The sequence below is a fragment of the Myotis nattereri genome, assembly GCF_964212035.1.
Source record: "Myotis nattereri genome assembly, chromosome: 20".
NCBI classification, from domain to species: Eukaryota; Metazoa; Chordata; class Mammalia; order Chiroptera; family Vespertilionidae; genus Myotis; species Myotis nattereri.
In genome coordinates, this window is record NC_138096.1 from 16,884,682 (window position 1) to 16,892,109 (window position 7,428).

General features: G+C 41.0%; 1 pseudogene across 1 annotated transcript; it reads right to left on the reverse strand.

The window, feature by feature from the left end:
- Positions 1-2,123: 2,123 nt before the first annotated feature.
- On the reverse strand, positions 2,124-3,693 carry LOC308535650 (pre-mRNA-splicing factor SLU7-like; annotated as a pseudogene). Its single transcript has one exon. The product of its transcript is annotated as a pre-mRNA-splicing factor SLU7-like (transcript).
- Between the last annotated feature and the right edge of the window lie 3,735 nt (positions 3,694-7,428).

Below are 7,428 nucleotides of genomic sequence, written 5' to 3' on the forward strand. Positions count from 1 at the left end.
GTTATATAAATTTTACCCTTATGCAAAATATCAAAGTAAAGAACAGCCACTGTCAGCATTTTACATATTAATTTATAATGTTACTTTGATCTGAGAAACTACCTCCCAAGCACGGGCTGGTGAGATGTTTGTGACTTTTTTTTTTTTTAATTTTTAGGAGTTTATTTGAGCCAAAACAAGATCCATCTGCTTCATCAAATAACAGTTTTGCAGTTTCTTCCCTGGTCATATCTGTTGTAGCAGCTGGGATAGGCTGTTTGGTAGGCAATGTGGGAGCCACAGGTGCTGCATTTGGGACTGGTCACTGTTCAGGTGCACGCCCTTCTTCCCTGGCTTTCACAGACTGAAGAATTGCTAAAATATCCTTGGAAAAGGTCTTCCCCGTGCTCTGTAGGATAGTTGTCCGTGTCCTCCACACTCTCTCTGCTGACAATATCCCAGGTCACATCTACCTCAGCGTCCACAAAACTTCTCTGTTTGAGAGCAGTTATTTGATCATCTAAGTCAGTCTTGATGGTAGATCTTTTCTGAGCCAAAATTTTGGCTTTGATTGCAGCATTTTTTTCCCCCTCTCATAGCTTCTGAAAAAGACCTACTCTGTCCAGTCTGTACAATCCCTTCTTTGTGACCCTCCAAGCAGGCAGCTCATCTCTCTTCATCAAGGATCACACACTCTTTTTTGATTCTCAATTACAAACCTTTAATAAAAGTAGATAAATAAATACAAAAAAAACTCCAATCTCAGATTTATGCTGAACTATCCTATGTTAAAGAAGGGAGATGAAAACATAAACTTTTGACATTTTTGAAGTGGGTAAGAATTAGATCTGTGCGCATTGCTGTTTTAAGTTCATACCAGCCTGATCTAGACACCATGCAGATATCCATAGTACTTGACAACTCAATTCAGTTACTCTCCCACCAGAATTATTTCCAAGATGTCAACTTAATGCAGTATCCAAGCAGATTTTGGAAGCTCAGAAAATCCAGCGAGCTATTAAAAATCAATATGCTCACGTCAAAGCTTTTTAACTAGTTTTTTTTTTCCACAGACCCTGTTCTCTCTGTCTTTATTATTTACACAATGTTCTTGGAAGAGGCATGAGGATCGTGGCAATCACAGTTCCCAGTAGTCCTACATGCTATCCTTATGATTTTTTGAAGAAACTGTCAACTTCAGGTTTTGCTTTTGCAAAGTTACACCTGCTGGCTACTACAAACATTAGGCACAAGGGAATTCTACAAGCTTTTAAAATCAAATTTAGTGTTTATGATTGTTAAATAAAGACAATCACAATTTTTAAAAAATATAGCATCACAAATAATATCCTCCATGATAAAGGAAAGGATGTCTGTGTCTAAACGCCCATGTCCAAAATGGTAAAAGACTGAACACTGATTGGTCAACTCTGATTCAAGAATGACAAAACAGCTATTATTTTTCCATTTACAGGCTTAACACATTTAGTTCTAGGTGTAAGACACAAGGAAATATTTTAAAAATAACAATTTTATAAATGAGTAAAAAAATGGAATTATTACCACAGAGGATAAAATTATTCACATGTTCTACAAAATTCCTTTAAGATAGATTTTTTTTTTTTAGCTACAAACCAGGAAAGCCTTAGAAAGCAAAATCAAATAACTATACAATAACAATTATAGTTACTACTAATTAGAAAAATATGAAGCCCTAGTTTTGAGAAAATTAATTAATCTACCTTTAAAATGTCAAACACAAGATAAAGGGCCATAAAATTGAAAAAAAAAATACAGTTTAAGACTTAACTATTGAGTGAAAGATGAGAGAGAGAGAGAGAGAGAGAGAGAGAGAGAGAGAGAGAGAGAGATATTGAGGAAGCCAGCCAGAGTCTCTTTCCATATCACTAATATAAAATGGAAATAAAAGTCTTAATCTGCTTTTAATGTACATCCTCTTTGTTTTTCTTTTATTTCTTCAGCGTGGAAAGGAATGAATTTACTATTAGACTTCTGGAAGCTTTATTAAAGTCAGGCAGCAAGATGAGCAGACACTGACTTTTCCATCTACAATCATTGGCAAGAAGCTGAAAATAATATATCATCAGCTGTGTTTATCATGAGTGACTGTCTACAACTAGTTACTATTGTCCAAGGAAATAGGCCATGGGGCCATCCTGCCTCTGACACTTCATTCTATCGGCCTCCATTTCCTCCTGGGTGGGTCCCCAAGTTTCATGTAGGATATTGTAAGACCCCTTCCTCTCATCAATCTGCATGAGCTCCTTACATGAAGAGGGCCTCCTCTGCATGCAGTGCCTTTTTCAGTTTTTCATGTTTCTTTTCTCCGTCATCACTATCTGAGCTGCTCTTTCGATGCTGCTTCTTCTTTTTCTCCTCTTTTAGTTTTTCCTGATGCATCTCCAGGAGAGTTTGAGGTTTTTTTCACGGATTCTTCTCTAGTTATATCATTTACAATACGTTCCTCTGAATTCACAATCTCCTCCCCAGCTTCTCTAGTGCAATAGCAGTGTTTGACAAAAAAGTGACAGCATTTGTAACCCCATCGGCCTTCTTTCCAGTAAGATCCCCAGATGCGCGTGTCATTGTGGATCTTCACATCCTCCTCATATCTGGGGCAGGGACAGCCCGCTCCTGTCCTTTAATGGCTGTCCCATGCCTTGAGTACTCCACATAGTCTTCCGTCTGAGCTAGAAACAACTCAGCTGGAGGGGCATCCAAATGTTCTTGGCCACCACACTTTTCCAGGATGCTTTCTTTCTGCTGTTCTTTGGAGTCTTCTTTTTTTACCTTGAAGGACTTGTACAAGAGCTCTAGTTTGGTAGGATTGGCCTGCAGATGCACTTCAGATCCCTTGTCATAGGCTTCCCATGCAAACAACTGTGTCTGAGCCATTGAAATGGTGTCACCTGTGTATCTAACAAAGTTGTCTCCCAAGGAGCTCACTTCATCTGGATTCTTTCCTGCATTGGCATATGTATTTTCTCTCATCGCTCTAGTTTTGGGATCACAGTAAACAGAATTTGGATCTAAATTCTGCAAATATTTTGCAATATCTTCTCGAATCCTGAGATTCCAAATAGTAATCCATCTCTTAGAGTCAAAGTTCTGTCCAGGCATGTCAATATCATCTACATATTTACCTTCATCCTCATCCTCACTATTATGATCTTTTTCCATTTTAGAATTAGGCTCCTCTTCTCCCCACTGGTGTTTTGGAGAATTAGCCTGTTCCACTAATTTTCCTGAGGTTAATTCTTCCTGGAGTTTCTGGGTTTGTTTGCCAGATCAACTTCGGCATATTCTTCTACAATTTCCATGTGTTCTTCTGGATTGTAGCCATTCTACCGACCCATCTTTCCATCATAGTTACACATCAGCTGAGGCTGGACATATTCATCTGGAATATATCACTTCCTATAAATTTTGCTGAACTCACCCAAGTCTCTCAAAGCAGTCTTTCTTTTTGTGTGTCATGGCCCCATGGTTTTCACATGCTCCTTTGCAGTACTTATTAGCTTTGGAATTCTCTTTAGATCTTTTTGATGGAGCAATATACCATGGCACTGAAGAAACATACTGAGGAATGTGAGGGTTGATGTCTTTTCCTTCTTCATCAACTTCTGCAGGAGCATTACCCAGTTTCCGCTATTCTTCTAGCTCTTTCTTCTTTCTCCGGTCCTCTCTGGTCATTTCTTTGTTTACTCCAAACCCATTTCTTTGGACCCCATTAGGGAGGTGGCATTAACTGTATCCACAGCTGCAGCCGCCACTGTTAATGGCCTTCTCCAGTCTTCTCACAGCGGACCCCTAAACCACTGGGAAGAAACAAAGCCAATAGTCAATGTTCAAGGTGCACACACTCTTCTCCTCAATTCATGGTTTCTTTGCTCCTGCTAAAACTTCATCTGCAGCTCTGTTGACTTGAGTAGATAGCTGAAGCTCTATTTCTACAGGCCACGTTGGGCTATACTTGCTGATGTTGATGATTCACCACTGAGATATCCAAGTACCTCTTTCGGTCAGGCCTTTTAATCACAAGAATATTTTCAGTGGCTGCGTGTAGGGCATAAACAGGATGAGAAAGGTGCTCATTATTAAGTAGAAATAAGATACAATCCAATGAGTGGTACTCCCTGGGTTAGCTCTCCTTTCCAGTCCTCCACCCCACATAATAGGTCTTCACCTCTTGAGCCCAGAGAACTTTCCACCAAAGATGACTTTGTCCTTTTTCACTAAGATCTCCTTCTGGATGTTGTACAGTTGAAGGACTCTGAGCACGTCTATTATCTTCCACCTCCTCACCACCACCAGTCCCTGTCCCCCCATCCCCCTGCACACCAGTGACCTTGCCTCCTAGCCTGTCTCTTACCCTGACTGCACCTGCCACCTTGCTAGCTGGGCCACTGGTGATGCCCCCACCACCACTGCTGACTATGCAGCACACCCACTGTGCAGTTTCTGTTATACATTTGAAATTAAGAAGGGAATATAAAAAGATTACCTGAAGGTGGGAGAAAACAAGACAGGGATTGGATTATATGGTTATGTGCTTTCTTATGATTGGTTGATTCCAAGGAGTCTGAAAGAGAGAGGATTACTCTGACATTTCAAAGGTGTGTTAGCCTACATGCACGAGAACAATGAACAGGGCTTCCTTAAGGCAAAGATAAATATTTCCCTACAGATATTGGCCTGGGGCATGATTGCCCACCTAGACCTGCCCAGTTGGGGATTTGTGATTAGATGGCCCTGTGTGGAGCCATCTATAGAACTCCCTTTCCCACCCACACTTTGAACCAATACAGCTCCTAACCTCTGCTAGGGGCTATGTGTGCTTTGAGACATGCCTCCAATGCTGTGGCAGCTGTTTACCACTTTACCGGAGTGTTCACTCCTGCTCATACAGAGTCAGCTAGAGACAAGAAATTCTCAGTCAACTTGTTCTTTGCAGAGCATGTACACAACTCTGAGAGTGTGTGTAACCTTTTAGGTTTCCAGGAATATGCTGGAGCTTTTCCAAACCCTTTATGGACTTGCCATTTCCCAGCTTTTCCTTCCAAAGGTTTTGATCAGCTTGTTGTTCACACCAATTATTTACACATCAGACCATGTGATATTATGATTGTTGATGGTTGTTCTTTTCTCTTGCTTCCTTTAAGATTCTCTCTTTGTCTTTAATTTTTGGGCATTTTAATTATGATGTGTCTGGGCCTGGGCCTATATGGGTTCTTCATGTTTGGGGTTCTCTGTGCCTCCTGAACTTGTGTAACTTTTTCCTTTACCAGGTTAGGGAAGTTTTCTGCCATTATTTCTTCAAAAACCTTCTCTATGCCTTTCTCTATGCCTTCCTCTTCTGGCACACTTGCTATTCTAATATTGGTACATTTCAAATTGTCCCACAACTCCCTTAGGCTTCCCTCCTGTTTTTTATTTTTATTTTTTTTTATTCTCTGATTGAGTGGTATTTCCAACTCTGTCTTTTAACTCACTGATTTAATCCTCAGCTTCCCCTAATCTGCTGTGTATTCCTTCCAATGTATTCTTTATTTGTGTTATGTGTTTCTTTATTTCAGACTGTTCTTTTTTCATAGTTACTATATCTTTTTTCATGCCTTTGAGCATTTTTACCATCATTACTCTGAACTGTGTTTCAGATAAATTTCTTACCTCTGCTTCATTTATCTCTTCTTCTGGATAATTCTCTAGTTCTTTTAATTGGAAGTTGTTTCTTTGTCTCCTCAGTTTGGCTATCTGTTTGAGTTTGTGACTATGTATTAGGTAGATCCTCTACACCTCTCAATCTCTAGTGCAGGACAGTATTAAAGGCTATTTCCGACTAATTAGATCAGGCACAGACTTAAAACCTCTAGAGACCACCTCTGCCTACAGGCTGATAGGATTCTGACTTGAATTGACCCCCAGAGAATCATCCTCAGATGTGAGGAGAGTTTGTTTAGTTGTTTTGTGTGTGTGTGTGTGGGGGGGGGGGGGGTTCCCAATAGGGTGGGGCAGTTGCTTCTGCCTGGAGGATAATTGTTATTTTTAATCTCATAAGTGTCCTCAGGGCAAGGTGTTTTCCAATAGGTTGTGTCAACTGTATTCCCCCCAAGCAAGGCAAATGTCTACATGGGGAAGATGTCCTCTGCTGCTTGAGGGAATGAATCAGCCCAAGAAAGGTGGAGTGTTTGCCTTTTGAGCTCTATCTCCTGAGACCTCAGTCCTAGGTTCTGCTCTCACAGCTCCAGTCTGTTTCACTCTCCCTGTGCCAGAGCACAAGGTGGGTAGCACCACAGGGAGTTTAGTGTGTTGGCTTTTTAAGAGGGTGCCTGAATTTTCAACTGTTACTCCCTGGAAGACAGCACCCCACTGCTTTTCAGAGCCAGAAGCTTTGTGGGTACCATCCTCAGTTTTGGTGCTCTATGCTTAGTGGCCCAGCTTGGGGATTAGTTCCCAAAGTTCTCAGTGTCAACCTCCCACAGCTGAGATATCTCTCTGAGACTTCAGTTGCTGTTTGTAGTTTCCTGGACAGTCCTTTCACACCTCCGCCCCTCCTACTGTGCTAGGGTGAGGGACTGTGGCATGGAAGGGTTACAGAATGTTACTGAATGTGCTAAGGGGAGGAAATGAGACATGAGAAATTGAATGTGCTGGGAGGGAGGAGGATGTATGAGGAAAGATTGTGTTGTCAGGATATGGAGAAGGATTGTGTATGTGCTGGAAGGGGGGACTGACGTATGGAGAGGGATTGCAGGGTTAGGAACCATGGAAGAAAAATTGCTAGATTGTCTTAGAAAAACAGTGTGTTATGATACACTTCAGCCAGATGTGACTCTGTTTATCCCCCCCCTTTGTTCTTATGAACTTTCTGTGAACTTCTAAGGTAACACTGTTTTGCTATAAAGGATCATACTGCACCCTTGATTTCTGCCACATGCTACAAACCTTCCCAGAGGGGGAAGGTGCAAGCTGTGGTCAGCTGGCCAGCTTAATAAAGGCTCTTAAATTTAAATTCTGAGTCGGTGGTCTATCTCGTTGAGCCAACCCATAACACTACCAGATTCTATGCTGTCTCCACTTTAGTCCTTGGGTATCAGGGTTATCTTCTGCAAATTTTCCTTTGACTATTCAGGAAGTTTTTCTGTATTTTAGTTGTAATTCCAGGTTGTTCCTGGGAGCATAACCATGCAGCATGCACTCACTCTGCTGCCTTTTATAATCTCCCCAAATTTATAATTCTTGATGTTGGAAATTTTGTGACTGTGTCTACAGCTTCTTGTGCAAAGTGTTTGATATGCAAGCCCATGGCCTATAGCAGAGACCCCAAACTAATTACATGAGAAATAATAATGGTTTTAAGTGGAGACAAGACACAAAATAAAAGCAGTGATCATGAATCTGTACAACCAAGAATCATTCATATGTTGA